Raw genomic sequence first — 18,730 nt, forward strand, 5'->3', positions numbered from 1 at the left:
TGTTAACAACCTATCTGGGGAACTATTTTCAGCAGTGTTGGGTTTAGGGTTAAGATTTGGACCAGGTCTAGGGTTAGTGAAAATTAAAGTGAATTGTATAGATATGTAGTTGAATGTATGTCATACATTGCAACTGGGCTATCCAAATAAAGAGTTAGCAAAATTATTTGGAAATAAATCTTGCTCCATTCACTTCCATTCACAGTTTTTTTCCTTCAAATGTAAAGTTACCATTTTGGAGATACAAGATTTTGTTGTGACAGCAATGATGTGTTAATGTCTCTGCAGACCAACGTTCAGGGGCTTATGCCCCTCTAGCCGATGCATGGCATTGGGCATGACAACCTTAACCCCTTGTATAGCCAGGGCCCACCAGCAGGCCCAAAGTTTTATTACACACTTCTATAACATAAGAATAGCTCAAGAAGTTTGTACTGAAGTCACTGTAGTTAGTATGTAATAAGCCTGGGATTTTAAGAGGTTAAGCTGATGTGTGGCTGCTCCAGAGCAGCCCATTCTATTGGTTAGGCTTTTTAATGGAGATTATATATGCAGTGCAACTGAACACCTATGTCAACAATGGGTAGCTGATCTAATTGACCAATTAGAAATGGTACATAGATACTTTTGGACATATAATGCATAATAAAAGAAGAGATCTAGAGGCATTTGACTCTAGATCTGATGGAAAGGAGGAGGTCGTACCCAAGAGGCTCATTCATATGAGCATAAAACGTCTTCTCTTTATACTGCAAGTAGCTAATGAGACAAACAAAAGCATCTTTACACAGAAAGAGTTATCACATTTTCCCATCAAGCGTACCCAAAAACCCAAACATAATTGTGCTCATCTGATTATTTTGACTGGATTCGATCTACTGTAGGCTCACATTAACTGATGGATGCTGTGGCAGCTTGTTTGGAAACGTGGCTTAAGAGTATTAAGACAGTGGACACTGGCCTGGGTCTGGTACAGCAGCGCCATTTAGCACACAGTGACGAATGGAGTGTGTCTGGATGCGACAGCCTCAGGTTCCCTGTGTTTATTAAGTGGGACACCTCTCAATAGACATGACTTGCCAAGTCAGGGCAGTGCTAAAAGAGGGCATTGTTTTCTGATCCAAAGCAAGCAATATTTTTTCTTCCATCTTCAGTAAAATATGTCAACCCCCCTCTCCCAGACAGGAAATAATGTGCGTCTAGACAGGATGTAAAGTGGCATACGAGGATCAGAGCTCAGGGGGTGAGGTGGCTTTTCTGCACCTGTTATTCTGAGGTCACTGTCCAGAATTTTGTCCCAAAAAAAAAACAATTCAAAGAAGACAAAGGTAGCTCAACATTGTAGCACTATAGCTTCTAAATAATGTTGTTTTGGTGTTATTGCTGCTATTGTGTTGTTATTTATATAACACTTTTAATACATACAAATGCAGCTTCACAAAATAATGTATATATAAGTATAAGCTAAACAAAATGTAAAAATTGCAAAACTACTTGACAGCTAACAGGAATAAGTGAAGCATTATTTTTTTAACCAAAAGCAAAAAGTGTCTGCCTGATCTAAGTAGAAAAAGAATTCCAATTTAAATTCCAATTTAAATCAAGTAATGCAGCACTGTGCAAAAGTCAAAGACCACCCTTCATATATTTATGTTATTCATTTATCAGGAAATATTTCTGAGGAGATTTATTAAAAAATCCACTTTCATCAGGAAAGAGAAAGTTAAAGTAAAATAAGTGGGGAAAAAGACCTGGTAGACCACCAAAACTGTCATCATCAGATAAACAGTACTTAAAGCTTTCATTATTGAGAGAAAATCAAGCTCCATTCTTGATTCGGATCTGAAAAAATCCACAGGTGTTTCTGTCCATCCTTCCACTGTGAGAAGACAATGCAACACTATGAGTCTGAAAGTATGTGTAGCTGTCGAGACCATTATTGAGAAAAGGAAATAATAAAAATAGATACAAATTTGTAGATCAGACAAAGAAGCGTCTGGTGTCCTCAGAACAATGGACTGACCCGAGTCCAGACCTCAACATCATTGAATGCAGGATTACTGGTATTGTGAGAAGCAGAAAATGCAACCAACCTCTAAGACTGAACTTTGAAAGTGTGGAAAAACATCCCTGCAGATTTCTTTGATAAACTAAAAGCAAGTTTCCAGAAAAGAATGAAAGCTGCTAATAGAGGTAAAGAGTGGTTACACTAAATACTGAAGAAATGATATACCTAGTTGTTGTGAACTGTTAAATATATGTTTTCTGTTGTTTCTTTTTTCCTGACACTGGAAAATTAATAACTTGCACTTAATGGTAGTTTTTACAGGAAGTTAAATAAATGAAGCATGGGCTCTGACTTTTGCACAGTACTGTATGTCATCTACCTTGTGCATTAATAAAGTAAGAACACTTATTAGACTGTTATTATTAAAGTGAATAAACTAATTTCTTTACAGTATTGTCTCACAGACTCAACCTGGCTTGCTCATTCCAGACAGTGATGCAGCAGTATCTGAATTATCTGTCTAAGTGTTCTTACTTCAGCTATGATGGCATGATATTTAAAAGACTTACGGTCAGAATAAATGTTAAAGAATAAGTACACAGCCTCATGTTTGTCTGTGGGAGTTTATGGACGTGGATGCCACAGTCAGTGAAAAACGAATCACAGTTCTAGCTGCATGGGCAGAATGGTGCCACGTCAGATAAACTGTTTAGATTTGAGGGTTTATAGCTGCTGAAGCGCAGAGTTTGGCTGCTCATGTCCAAATCAGTGGTCAGGTTTAGATTCTGGAATAAGATTTAGCTGGAAATGCAAAATCATATATCAGTGATTTTAGAACTGGGAAAAAACTGTAGACAAACACCTGCTTTTTGGTAAAAAATAAAAATATATATCATTTTTAAAAGTAATATGCTTTTCGTATGTTTTCGCACAACACACATGGAATTTTTAATTATATCTCATTTTTTTAATTCATGTAATGAAATGTCTGTAATGCACCTGAAAAGCTCCACTCTGATTCTGATGTTATATATTTTTGAAAATTATACATAAAATCATGATGATACTTCACATTTTTTTGCTGTCACAGTACTTTTTGAGGAGAATTAAATCAAGGTATTTTTACCTTTAGTTTACTTCATTTCTAATAAAGCACTTTTACTTTGCTGCTTCAATTTTTAACAGTATTGCAGAGTGAAAAATAATTCAGCTCATAAACCACTTAGAAAAAAGCCGCTGTCACAAACACACTTCAGCATTGATGAATTCAGAGACGTCCAGTTTATGGGCAAAAGAAGGAGAAGATCATTACCAGCACACGTGAGGAACATACTTCATCAGAACGGTCATCTTCATTCATTTTCAAATGCATGAACATCACAGCATTATTATCAGCTGCTAAATCTGCCTCCTGAAATCTGCCGAGATCTTGATTTTTCACAAATCAACTTCAGCCTGACTGGCTAACAGCTAAACAGGTACTGTGTGAAATTTTCTTCTTACTTTATTTTGATTTTAGAATAATATGGCAGCTATTTATAAAAGTTAACCCCCAAACTCCCAGTCTTACTACATACTAAGACTTATTGTTCAGTAACTACAGGGACTTCAGTGCAAACTGGTTAAGCTATTCTTAGGTTATACGTCTCTGATTGTGTATGAAGTAATTAGTAATGATCACCAGAAGAAACACTGCATGAACTGCTGTTGTTGCAAATGGTTTCAGTAGTAGAAAGAAGATTATTAATTAATGTACCTGTTATTTTGACTCTTATCAAGTAAAAAATAAACAGTAACCAACTCTGCACAGCTTTCGGGGATTCTAAACTACTTGCTGGAAACAGATTAACTAGGAAGCCTTAGCATATAGCCATCTAATCATGAAATGCATGTAGTTTAATGTAAACCTTGTTCCTAGAACAGTTCACCGAATCATGTGCAAATATACAGTAGCAGAGCATACCATGATCAGTCTCAGGACTCAAACCCTTTTTTCTCATGTAATATTATGTTTAGCCTTAGTTTTGCTCATACAGTTTATTTCCAATGATGTTGCCAAGTCAACTCAGAAAGATTTTTAGTTGTTTGACTAATTTTCCAATGAAGTACTTCTTTACTCTTATGAGATTATATGAGATATTAGATAATAAAAAGTGAAAAAACAAGACAGCTCCTACTATAAACCTGAAAAAAAGGTTTATTTGGGTACTATTGTGTCTTACACCCTGTATGTACCTCTCTACCATGAATGAATTTTAAAAATATGTTTTGTGCCAAATCCTTATCTCAAAACTATCATAAAGCAATGTCTCAGACAGCTTGTTCTAAGAAAGTAGTAGCTTTTTGTGTGGGCAACTGTAGGCATTAAACTCTTCAGACGTCTGGTTCCTATCACCACCACTGTAAATAATTCTGACTTTCTCTAGAATAGAACATTTCACATCAAACCACTCTGATTGACTTGCATGTGTGAAGTCATAATCATAGCCTTGGCATCAGAAACATGGTTAGCAAGTGCATCTAGACTGGTTTATTTAGGTATCGTCCTAACGTAAATGCTGTGTATCACAGCAGAGCAAATTTCAATGTATGTTACCTTTGTTATCTGTATAAATATTGCTTCAAACCATGAATATGCCTAGAAGTATTTAGATTTATATTTACATTTAAATTTTGCATTTACTTGAAAATAAACAAGCCAGCAATACTTGTCAGTGTGTTCTTTTATGGATGCCAAAATGTCCTATGAGTCTGGGATACTCATAAACATCAACATCTATTCATTTCCCACCATGCGAGAGAAACTGAGGAAGCCAATGAATGACAAGAATATCACAAACGCAATGCAATTCAAACCACACGTCAACGCCACTAAATCTCTCAACCTGTGGCTTCCATTTACAAATACACCATTCACATCAGCCTAAAAGAAATGTGTATTGCAGCATATCATAGTCAGGGGTCACCATAATTTCTCTAACAGCCTGCATGAACCTGCGGTGAAAGTCAATCCAGTTTCTCCATTGTTTCAAGAGGATTAGGCATTATGGTGTTTTTTCATCCTCCAACTCCTTGGCAGTGAGCTCCATCCATCATGCCAGTGAAGTTCCTGCAGGCTCTGGCGCCAGAGCCCCCTCAGAAAGGCCCTCCGTGTGTCCCCTTACTGAGTTTCTCAATGAGGGCTCGAGTTCTGCTCAAAGTCTCGCGGGAGCCAGGCCAAAAATTATGATCCGCTTTGCTGCTTTTGAAACGCGGCATGCGAAGAGCTTCTGCGTGGATCGGGTCCAGAATCAACAGATCGCGTGTAACGATGAGGGCGCGAGCTGGAGGGTGTCAGTCAGAGAGTTGTGTGAGAACACTGAAAATGTTACACTGAAGGGTTCATTTGATACTTAATGACATCACTGTAATGTTCTATACCGTGATGACTGTTCTTTAATGTGCAAAACTCTAGAGCGGGAAGGCGTTTTCTCATGAGATTACTCAAAATAAATTTGTCTTCAGGCACATGGTGAGTGAGTCATTCAGAGTTGTTTGAAGTGAAATGGTTCATTGTAAAAAACTCGAACCTGTTCATTGTAATAGGAACCAGGGGTCACAATGTCTACAAACAAAAATAGCCATTTTATTTACCATGCAAAATGACCAGTGAACTTGCATGTGTCTTCTGAGTTTCATATGTAATGTTGATAATCGTAAAATAGTGGTAAATCTGGAAAAAAAATATTTTGCCTATATATATGTTTATATGTATATATGTTTTGTGCCAGAACCTTAACTCAAAACTATCATAAAACAATGTCTCAGGCAGCATATTCTAAGTAACTTTCTGTGAGGGAGCTTTTAGAGGCATTAAACACTTCAGACGTCTGGTTCCTATCACCACCATTCTAAATAACCGACTGTAAGTTTCTGTAGAATAGCGCATTTTACATCAAACCACCCTGAATGACTTTTTATACAGGTTAAAGTTTTGATTGTGCAGGAATTTAAAAAAATGGGTGGAATTACCCTTTAACTTCACCAGTAACCTGTAGATATATCTATTCATAGTGTCTAAAATGTGTGAATCACAATCATAGTCTTTGCATCAGAAACATGGTGAGCAAGTTCATCTAGCTTGATCTGTTCTTGTATCTTTTTAATTTTCCCTCATTGTAAAAATGTACATAATGCAACTAACTGTTACAGATATAAGCACATATCTACAGGCAGGTCCACAAATATTTCAACATCGACAAAGTTATTGTTATTATTGCCGTCTACCACAGCATATTGGAGTTGAAATTAGATAATGAATGATCTCAAAGTGCAGACATTCAGTTTTAATTTGAAGGTATTTACATCCAAATTAGGTACATGGTGTAGAAATTACAACCATTATTATACATAGCACACACCCCAACCCCCACCCTCCACCCCCCTTTTGAGGGGCTCAGAAGTGATTGGACAAACTAACATAATTATAATTTCAGTTGTCATTTTTAATACTTGGTTGCAAATTTTTTGGAGTCAATAACTGCCTGAAGTCTGCAACCCATAGACATCACCAAATGCTGGGTTTCTTCCCTGGTGATGCTCTACCAGGCCTTTACTGCAGCTGACTTCAGTTGCTGCATGTTCTTGGGGCATTTTATCATTAGTTTTGTCCTTCAGTAAGTGAAATGCATGCTTGAGGTGAGATGAGGTGATTGACTTGGCCATTGCAACGCATTTCACTTCTTTGCCTTAAAAAAGTCCTGGGTTGATTTCACAGTATGCTTTAGGTCATTGTCCTTCTGCACTTCTGAAGCATTTGGCTGAATCTGAGCACATAATATAGCCCTATAAAATTCATCCTGCTGCTTTTGTTAGCAAGCGTCAACAAAAACAAGGCAACCAGTTCCACTGGCAGCTACAAACATTGCAGACGCCATAACACTACCTCCACCATGCTTGACAGATATGGTGGTATGCTTGAGATCATGAGAAGTTCTTTCCTTTCTCCATACTCTTCTATTCAAATTATTTAAATAGAAGCTAATCTTGGTTTTATCTGTCCATAAGATATTGTGCCCATGACGGACTCTTGTGGAGTGTGACTAGTTCAGCTATATTCTCAGTTTATAAGCTGTCACAGAAAGCAGATATTTTCAAGCATGTTTGAAATTCTTGCCAATGAACCTTATAGTATGAGCGCTTCTACTACAAGGACTAGGAGTAGTAAAGAGCAGTAGCCAGTGAGAGAAAACTCTAAGTAAGTGGAGAGAAACCACAACAATAACAAACAAATATTGGATGAGGCTGCTGCTCTCAACCACTTTGGTGGGTTTGGAGCCGCCTCAAAGTGAATATCCACACAGATTTCTCCTCTGTGCTGCCGATAGTCATTCACATTCTGTATGGACCCAGAAAATGGAGGAGAGGCGGTAAGGCTATGGAAATATTCCTTGTTTGAAAATGATTAAAAAATCAATTTTTGTAGTCTTCTTTGTTTCTGCATTGGTTAAATAAGTGCAGAAGTCCCAATTTGGCGTATGATAGACACTTCTCGTGTTTATTTCCATGTGACAGCGGGATTTTGTTATCAAGCATGCTTTATGTCTTCTGGTGAAAGTCAGTGTAGGGTTTTGATCAACAAATAACAACAAGCAGCAAATGATAAACATCTTGTGTAAATTCTGAGACTTTGAAAGTCATGTAGTGTCCATTAGTCCTTAGCATATGATGATTTTGGAAAATAAGGCAGAAACATTTTCAGATGCGATGACACAATGGGATGGGGAAACTAAATAGGATTAACATGTAATGCTCATCAAGATGGTTGTATTACAATAAATCCTACATGTGAATAAAAAGAGCCACCGCCTTGTTGGTAAAGGTGTCCTCTTTGTTGAGGAGATATGCACATAGTAGCCAGAGACCACCATCTGTTTACTAAATTTTTAGATATATAATTGTTCAGTGTTTCAGGGTGAAAAAACAAAAAAAAACAAAAAAAAGATAACATGTATTTAACAGAAAATGCTCTGCATTCCATGATTCCAGTTTTCAGTGCGTCCATCCACTGCTTTTATGACAGTTTCATTCTTTTCGGGAAACTTGCTTTCAGTTTTTTTTTTCTTAAAAAAATGCAGGAATATTGTTCTATACCTTCAAAGTTCAGTCTTAGAAGTTGGTAGCATTTTCTGCTCCTCACAAACCAAGTGATCCCAAGTACATTCGATGTTGTTTAGGTCTGGACTCTGGGGTGTTCAGACTTTGAGGGTGGTCTGTCTTCATGACAGCTACACATCCTTTCAGACCCATGGTGTTGAGTTGTCTTCTCACAGTAGAAGAATGGATAGAAACACCTGTGGATTTTTTCCAAATCTGAAGTAAGTGTGGAGCTTGATTTTCTCCTCTCTCTCAAAGATGAAAGCATTTAGTACTGATTATCTGATGATGGCAGTTTTGGTGGTCTGCTAGGTCTTGCACAGTTGTTAGAAGCCTAATTTTCTCTATATCCTTAACAAAAGAAGAATAACCAAGCTTAGAAACTCACTGTGACTTTCAACTTGCATCTACAAGTGGATTATCTTATATCAAATAACTTGTGCTTAATGTCCATTTTAACTGGAAATTAAATAAATGACGACTGCCCAGTCCTGTATTACTGGAAATAACTGCCCAGGAGCATTGCCAAAATGCCCACCAACTGACTAGCCCTTAAGAATTTTCATAAAGGTTTGTAACAAAATGGAAATACAGGTATCAAAATTGCTTTCACTTGTAATTATGACTTTATGACTGAATGTTCATGTTTTTGTTCAAATTTACTGAACACCATTCTGCAGTGTCATAAAGTACACCTCGGGCATTGTGGGGGTTGAAGTTTTGCAGTGCTGGTGAGGCTGGTGTAGGGTATACAGTGTTTACTGTAGCACGTCTGGAGCCAGGACATTCCTGCAAGCTGAGCGGTCCCAAATATAGGTAGACATGAAGAGGGAAGACACCAGGGGGAGAAGGAGAGAGTGAGATGGAGAGAGAGACAGAGAGGGAGAGAGGGAGCTCTGGATTGTATTATGTGTTATTCCGAGCCGGGTGGTCCGCAGCCGCGTGCTCGGAGCAGTGAGTTTTAAAACACTGTTCCACTCTCCAAAACAACTCAGCCTTAGAGGTTTTCTGGCTGGGCCAAGGGGGCTGTTAACCATTTATGGGATAAGACATCACTGGGCACATCAGAGGAGGTATGAAGGGGACTGCTTTTGGTGATGAACTCCTTAAAATTGCAAGGATCTGTATGTGGATCCACACTTGAATTCCTCACTCTCATAACTACACAACTACACCAGTTCTGGTTCCCTGAAGAACCTTGGAATGGAAGGTTTCTTTAAAACAAGCACTTATGGGTAAGACAATGTGTAAGTATAATGAATGATTTTACATAATGTAAAGTATGAAATGTAGAAATTGAGTGTAGTGTACAAAACCACGTTTTCATAATTTTGTAATCACCTGTAATGAATTATTGCGTTTTCTTTAGTTTAGAATGAGCCCTTCATATTTACTTAGGAACTTTTCCAACAGAGGCCACCATGTTGCACTGCCACATTTCTACAGTAGCTTAGAACAGACAAACCGACTTTGACTCTAGAGAATGCCTTTCATGGTTTTTTTCACACAGCAGCATAAATTTGGTTGCAATATAGCACCAGTTGGAAGGCGTAGAAAGAAGAATCAGTGGTTGCTGCTGGTGCTGGCTAACCATTTTTTTTGAGAAGTCTGAGAACCCAAATTTTGACAAATGGAAGATCATACTTATTATTTAGCTCCAGAAAAAAAGCAAGGGAGGGTGAATCCTAATTGCCAAAGAAGTGAAAACATGAAGAAGCAAAATGGATTCGGGGCAGAAAACCTGACAGTCACCATAGGTTCTACTACACACTTGGAAAGGGAGAGGTGAAGGAGGGGCTAGTGGCACTGCTAAATGCCACTAAATCTTCTACACTGCACCTTTAAAGTTTCAAAGCATACCTTAGTCCACACAGACCATATATAGAAACCTACCTGCAGAAACAGCCTATTTGTGATGTCACAAAAAACAACACATTTACAAATATATGCCTATTCAGCCTACAGTAATTTAGCTACACCCATTCATACTTAAGTTATAAGGAGTGTTTCAACCCAGACTGCTGCCAATTATAACAGAGCTCATTTATATATCAGTCTTAAAGGCACAGTATCAAAATTAGCCTGTTTAAAATGAATTACAATGAATTACAACTTTGGGACATTAAACCCCACAAATGTTATAAGTGGACCTCATGGGAAAAATAAATACATGACAAGGCATGCTATGGGCCCTTTAGGAGTGAATAAATATCTCAGAAGTAATGACTGAACAATAAACCTGCAGTTTAAGGGGTTAATGTCCTCCAAGGCATAGGTCAGAAGAGAGAGACACAGAAAGAGAATCAAATGACTTTTGGGGCCAAACCACCAAATGCCACTCAGTGGTCAGACTAGGCAGCGTTGCTGCCCTTCTACAAATGGAATCAAACTGGCCAAGCCACTCCAGTAATGTATGGGGGATCACATCTCCTTATCACAAAGCAGCAATTACCTTCAGGGCTCTCAGGCCTAAGTGCAGGATGACTTTAGTGCTTTGGAAAGATCTCCCAGAATTGCCATGCTTTAAATATTACTGTCTCGATTGCATCTGCGGGCACCGCTTTCCCTGAAACCTGCGAATCATTATTCGAAATTGCAGCTAAGTCTGTGTAGGGCTTTTTGTTGCCTCCTTTGGATGTTATCGTTAACAGGGAATGCATCTGTTTGTCCCCATTGCGTGAGTGCGGATGTGCGTACGTGGCTTGAATACCTTATTGTTCATCTGTTTCATCCACTGCTTATCTCCTCCTCTCTTTGAAGGCTACAATCATTAGCACTAATGAAAAGAATCAAAGAGCCACTATGATGGTGGATAACATCTTCATTTGTGAGCTAAAGGCAGCTTAGCTACATTAAATTGTTTTTGGCTTGGACGCAGAGTTCTTGGACATTATGTGTACGTCCTTTAAATTGTGTTTACAGTACTGCACAAAATGACCACTGTATGGCCATTAAAGACAAGTTATTCACTTTTCAGCATCAGGAAAAAAGCAGAAAACATATTTAACAGTGTATTTAAAAATTACATTGAAACCTCAATAACTAAATACAATATCAACATTTTCATTATTCAGCAAGTCCACCCTTGGCCTTTACTACAGCTTCCATTATTTTCAAAACTCTTGCTTTCAGTTTTTTAAAGAAATCTGCAGGGATATTTTTTTCCAATCCTAGAAGATGGTTGCATTTTCTGCTTCTCACAATCCAAGTAATCACAAACACAGTCAAAAGTGAAACAAAAGTAAAGCTTGATTTTCTCCTCTCAAAGAAGAAAACTTTAAGTACTGTTTCTTTGATGGTGACAGTTTTGGTGGTCTACCAGGTCTTACACTGTTGTTAGGGGTCCCATTTTCACTTTAAAGAAATAAAGGGAGAACTCTTACATTTGCAGAGTACTGTAGGTTTGTAACTCATTTACAAATATGGTTCTTTAAAGAACCACCTATTGAAAGGTTCTTTAGAGCACCAATAGTGCTTTTTCTACAGCATTGTTCCAAATAACCCTTTTTGGCAGTTTTATTTTCAAGAGTATACCTAAAATGTCCTTGTGTTTTGTGCTAGCAAGTACATTTCTCTAGTAAAGCAAAACCCAAAATGGACTCAATAACTATACAGTGTTTATTTGCTAGTATAGATGAAAGACATGTAATGGGTCGCTGAGAAAAATGGCTGATTAGTGCATTAGATTTGGCTGTCAGATTCCCAGGGCCATCCCTGTACCTTCATATCACTCAGGGATGACAAGCCAGCATGAATGACCTATTGTCCACCCTCCCACTGGAGAAAAAGAGAGAGAGAGTAAGAGAGACACTGTGAGAGGGAGAGAGCACAATAATGACACTGTGTCCCTTCTCTATCGTCAGTGGGAAACAGGGGCTCAGAGGAATTAGAAATCTTTGGTCTGAGCCATCCTGGATTACACAGGCTTGTCTTTATGCTGGAAATTCACTAGGGAAACAACTGGTGTAACTAATTAGAAGTTCACTGCAGGCAATGAAAGCTTTTTTTCCCCTGCATCTTCTGGAAAATAATAAAGTGTAGCGAAAATTACAAGCTTCTAATTCATTGGATCCGGTATTCCGTCCAGTGTTCTCCACAGCTGGACCTAAACTTTTTAAGATGGAGTCAAAAACATTTTCTTTTCTTTGTCCACATTGAACTCTGTTATATTAAGGCAAGGGGTGCAAACCTGTCAGGTCATTTTGTGCCAACGGACAAAACTTCTAGAACACTCTTATTGCCGAAAGCTTTCATTACTGTCTTCAGTGTCCCCATACATCATTTTGACCTGGTTATTATTAATGCATTCCAAGGTGCCACTTACATTCAGATTCATCCCATTTCTCCACATCAAACCATATAAACGTCGTCCGGGTTCCCAGGCAGCACCTCCTCGAAAAATTCAATACATAAACATGATTTGACAGTGAAATCTGTCTTCCAACCTCAAGTCTCCTCAGTGTTGGTGGAAAAGCAAAGCACTGGGTAGACAGTGAAGACATGGTTTACTGACATATGACACTTCATAAACGCATCACGGTGCCTCACAAAAAGTTATTACTATTGCTAAGCTTGAAACCTTAGTTTTTATAGTCGCTTTGCTATAATATTTAAATGAAATTAAGTAAAGGAGAACACTCCTTTTTAAAACTCTTAAAAAAGGTTCTTTAGTAAAGACAAAGGTGGTTCTTTACATAATCAAATGGTTCTTAAGATTGATGGAGAATGTGTTGTATATGATTCTATATATAACCTTTTTGAAAATGTTTCTATATAGCACCGAAGAGGGTTTGGCTATTGATATGATGTCAAGTAACAACAGAAGAACCCTTACTGGCACTGACCATTCATGTTCTATATAGAACCATATACAACACATTCTGCATCAATCTGAAGAACGATTTCACCATGTAAAGAACCATTTAAGCACACAGATGGTTCGAGTTTTCATGGTCCTTTATAAACCCATCTTTTTTTAAGAGTGTAGGTGTTGCTTGGCACTGTGTTAAGTTTCTGATTCTGTAGGGGGAAATTTCACATAAGCATTTATCCATTGTGTCAAGAGCTCTGAACATTACAATGTATTGTGGTGGGTTTAACTGAGTACATATATTGTAGAAATATTTTAAAATATAAACTTTATTTGAAATATACAGTGATATGCAAACGTTTGAACACCCCCAGTCAAATGACATGTTTGGTTGACATTCTAAGTGAAAGTGAAAATATCCTCTATCCTCTACAGAGAGCACACTTATATATGGCATTTTTCTGCTAATACTGCTAATGCATAGTTTCTATTTATCAGTTTAGCATGTTAGAAAAAATAAAACAAAACATAAAATGAGCTATAACTTTTGCACATGCCACATTTCATGCTTTTCTTTTCCAATAGTTTGCATTCAGCAAATAAACTATAATTGTGCACTAAACCCTTTAAAATCCCAGGACTATTACATACTAAGGCTTATTATTCAGTAACTACAGTGACTTCAATGTAAACTGGCTGAGATATTTTTAGCTTACAAAAGTGTGTAATAAAACTTTGAGCTTGGTGGGCTCTGGCCATTTAAGAGGCTTAAAGTGGGGCGGCCAAACTTTTGCATACAACCGTATGATTTGAAAGCCAATGATAAGCAGTGCTAGCTAGCTATTAAAAAGGAACATTTGTACGACTGTCACAATGATACTAAATAACTAGAATGCAGTGTTTATATCAAAGGAACATCAAATGTATAACAACACCCAAGCTGTAGGCCATTTGATGATAAGTGAGTCTCAAATCTCAAGATGCAAATAATACAACTCTGAACCAAAACTATTTATGTATTAAATATGGATTTTAAAATATAAAATTTAAACTTCTTCTTTTATTTGAGTAATATTTAACAAATGGAATTTCTACTTTCACTAAAGTATAGGAGTTATGTACTTGGACTACTGCTCAATACAAGCTCATCCTAAAAGAAATGAATCATTTGTAGTGTTTAACTGATTTAAAACTTCATTGTTTGTATTTGTGGTTTGATCTGGAGAATGAAAGCTGTGCTAACCATCCCTGCTATCCCCAAATTACATAATGAATTACACTTACTTTCTGTACCAACAGGTCTGAGTCTGCTCTTTCAACCTTTTCTCCATTACATTACAAAATGTAAAGAATGGTTTTTCAAAACAAACCTGATTGCACAACAGTAACTTTCCATCAAATTCAAATCCTAATAAAATATGGTATTGATTTAAAGTTTATTTCATTAAAATTCTGTACTTTCAACAGAACTGCATTGCATGTTACAATAATATGAGTAAGAAGTAATTCATATCTAATGATACCATGTTTTTCTCACTGACTGCGGTTTAAAATGGGCTAAAATGTCTCTTTTTGATACTAATTTTTCCTGCAAGAAAAAAAAAAACCCTCTCATTTGAATTCTGTGTGCCACAACAGTAAGCAAAGAAAATGTTGGACTCAGCATACTGCCACAGTAAATGAAAATGAACATGGCAAATATAAAGCTGCCTTGGGCCGAGAGACTGAAGGAACAGATACCGGAGGGAGGCAGACGCCTGCGACATGACAACTGGCCAATTCACGATCCACTGGAGAGTGTTTCAAAGCCACAGAGCATATTTCACGGGCGGAGGAATGAAAGCTGAGGTTTCTGGTTTGGGGTCATCTCCAGAGTCAAGAACAAGAATCCCTCATGGACTTCCAGCAGGAAGTCATCAGCAGAGGCCTGTGTGTGGATTTGCAAGGGGAGGATGCCTTCTGACAACTTAAGGACAAACATGTTAATACTAGACACATTTTGGTGTAGACCACAAGCACAAGAACTCTGCTACCACCACCACTACCAGCTCTCTAATGGAAAATGTCATGACATTATCAAGCTCATTTTCTATGAAACAAGACTGACATGTGAAACCACTTGTGAAACACAAGGGGTCCTGGGGGGTCTGGGATACCAAAATTAATCTCTTGGAGACCCCTGAATGTCTCAGTCAAAATTCTACAAACTTATTATGAAGTGATACTGTTCATTAGGGACAAATAGACACTTAAATACAAATTCAGGAACAGATCATTACTTCACAATCCTTCTTCACAGTTAATGAGCTTCTGTCTTTATTATTCTTAACTATCCATGCAGCACTGGTCTGTCTCTGTGCGCTGTAGCAACTTAGTTCATATTGTTGATCCTTCATAGCATAGCAACTATAACCATGCTTGGAATACCTGTAAAAAACTTTACAATATGCCATTGTGCATTTGTAATTCTGCCCAATTTTGCAAGACATTGGTGGAAAGTAAGGCTGGGCAATATAAAAATATATATTGTTATTATGATAAATAATGTCATAATACAATATGCTTTTCTGGACATATGTATATTGTCAGTGCTTGTAGAACACTGACCAACTGCATGTTTCATTATAAAAAGAGCAAAATTAGCCCCATTTAACTGGATTTAGTGCCTCACAGTATGCCAAATATCAATTAAAAATCATTGTATTCACAGTTTTTGATAGTATTTTCTATATGTAGCACCACTGGTTCTTTTTTCTCTGTTCCAATTGATCAGATGTAAAAAATAAATATCATGACATATCATGTATCATGAAAATTTCTTGAAGTATCGCAATACTATATTGATGCCATATTGCCCACCCCTAGAGAAAAGAGTGAATTGTTACTCAATTTCAAACCATAGACACTTGAGGAGGTGTGTAAGATCTCAATTAATGTGAAGAAAACCACATTACCAACTAGAAAAGAGCCTTTACAATAGAAGAATTGTTGAATCAAACATTTTGGTGCCATTAAAGCTAGTACCAGTGCTGCTAAGGCAAGAAAGTTAGCAGTTAGGAGTAGCCAGCCAACATGCGACCCCCCAAATACCAAGGAGTATTTCGCACACTGTGTGAAACTAAACCCAATCCTGATCTATAAGGACAAAGCTGAACAATGGGGCTGATAGGTCTAAGCAAATCAGATGATCCTGGATTGATATTCCAGTATAACAGCAAAGATAAACCTTTATAACAGCCTGAAACACCTCGATCCTATCAGCATGATGTTTGGTAAGATTTGTACCATGTTTTGCCTTTTTCTAATTTCCAATCTTTTTCTCTTTCTGAGCCCCATCTGTTTACACAAGTGCTGTTTTTAACACCACCACTGCCTCAGCTGCCCTCTATTGTTTAAAGTACTACATCAGGCCTAGCACCTTTTAGTCACATCCACTGTGGCGCAGGAGAGTTCACCAGGGTTCAGCGCGAACGTGGATGTGCTCTTAGTGTAAATATTTCCTTAGCCGTACATTTGTCTTGCGCCCCTTGTGCAGGGCTTTATAAGAAATCAGATTCCTGAGGAGAGCTGCGAAGTCTGGAGAAGATCCCTCCTCTCACTAAGAGTACTGAAACACCACAGCACTGCTTTAGTCAAGACGCTCGGGGCTGGATTTAAAACAAGTGCTGATTTTGAGAAAAAAAGTTACAAAATATCTCCTAAAACTTACAATAGTCTCCCACTTGGACTGGAAGACTTGATAAGATATGCCCCTAAAATTTCAACTTGTAAGGTTTAGCATAGATTAGCCTGCTAGCTAACAAAGTTTTATTTATGTTTTCCAACTCTGTACTTAATGTTGGCTTTCTTTACAAATTAATACTCTACTATCACTTTCTTAGGAGAATATTTGAGATCTTTTTTAAGAACTGCATTTTTGTTCTATATGTATCTCTCACTGTCCATAATATGCTGTAATCAATACATTTAGTAGAGTACTTTAAGCTGCACTATGTAAGATTTGGAGAGCTCTCCAAATGCTGTAATTTCATGCAACGTGCAGAAGAACATTTTATAACCTCAGTTGTGTGTCGGACCCCTTCACCGAGTGGATGAATCTGATTATTGTGAGCATGTTAAAAGAGAATTCAAAGAGAACTCAGTCAAAATTGGTAAAGGATGTGTCTTCTGAGGATGTAAGTGAATGATCTACTATTGTCATCATATCTTCATCAGTATAATGTTGATTTTGCATTTTAGACCTGAACATCGAGCTGGACCTTCTTTTTGAGCCTGTGCATGTGACGTTAATATGTAAAGACCCATGATGCGCTTCTGACTTTTAAATTAATATGTCAGGCTTTATAGGATGCCTCACAAGGTGGCATCATATTTTTTTCTCAGGAATGCTACTTCTTTCAATTTCAACAAAAAATCTTACATAGTGGTGCTTCAAAGAAACAATTGAGACTTAATAAACAGAATATTTTAGATTTTTTTTCTTTTAGATGCACATTGAAGAACTTTTTAAGCTTAAGGATGCATTGAGATACTATGCTAATTAATTTTCAATGGTATAGATCATTTGAAATAATTCACTCAAACGATTCAGAGGCACACATTCTTGCATAGTATAATATACAGCCATATTCAAAGTTCAAACACCCCAGTCAAATAACATGTTCTGTAGATTTTCTAAGTAAAAGTACATTAAAACATTCTCTACAGAGAACACACTTAAATATGACATTTTTCTACAAATGTTTAGCGCAAAATTTCTATTTATTTGCTGAGTTCAACATCTTTTGCACAGGCCACATTTTATGTTTTCTTTTCACTTAGAAAATCTGCAGAACATGTGATTTGACCAGGGGTGCCCAAACCTTTGCATATGCATCTATAACTATACCAAAATGCACAGCAAACGGTTCTAAATGGCATGCATCACCCTTTGCACGATTAAAGAGTTCGCTGCATTGCAAAAGGTTTCTTCAGATTGTTGGAGAATGTGTTGTATATGGCTTTTTATAGAACCTCATTGAAAAGAGTTTTAAATAGCACCAAAAAGAGTTTCTCCATTGTTACAATGTCAAGCTTGTTACAATAGAAGAACCCTTTTGAACCCTTTTTGGTGCTATATAGAACCCTTTTCAAAAGGGTTCTACACGGGGCCATCTACAGCACATTCTCCATTATTGTCAAGTACCTTTTCAGGATGCAAAGACCCCTTTAATCATGCGAAGAGTTCTTTGAGTGTTCACGGTTCTATATAGAACTATTTTCTTTATTTAAGAACCCTTGAAGAACCATCCTTTAAGTGTGTGTCTACTTCACTAATTAATCTAGAGAAGTTTTTTTTTTTCTTATCAAATCATATTTTTTGACAATTTTGTCACTTTCTGGGTTTCTATAATTGGAAATGTAGAAATGTTTAAAATATCTCCTCCAATTAGAGACACTCAAAGTCCTTATTTTCAACTAAATATGTCATTTAACCAAACTAATCACATTTGTGAGGAATAACAAACATTGTTCTTAAGAATGTTGTAGGAGTCTGGTACGATCTGTTTTGAATGGGGACTTCAGGGCAAACAGGACTGAAGGGAAAGAACAGAGAATAAACTCCATGCTGAATATAAAAGAGCTGTATGTGAATAAAGCACATGCTGTGCTCTGCATTGGGAAACTGGCTGGAGGTAATATAAGCTGGCACTGGCTGAAGTGAGGCAGGAAACGGCCTATGGGATAATGCAGCTGTGGCCTTTAGAATAACTTAACAACAGCACTGTGTAGAACTA

The sequence above is a fragment of the Colossoma macropomum genome, unplaced genomic scaffold (genome assembly GCF_904425465.1).
Source record: "Colossoma macropomum unplaced genomic scaffold, Colossoma_macropomum, whole genome shotgun sequence".
In the NCBI taxonomy this organism is placed as follows: Eukaryota; Metazoa; Chordata; class Actinopteri; order Characiformes; family Serrasalmidae; genus Colossoma; species Colossoma macropomum.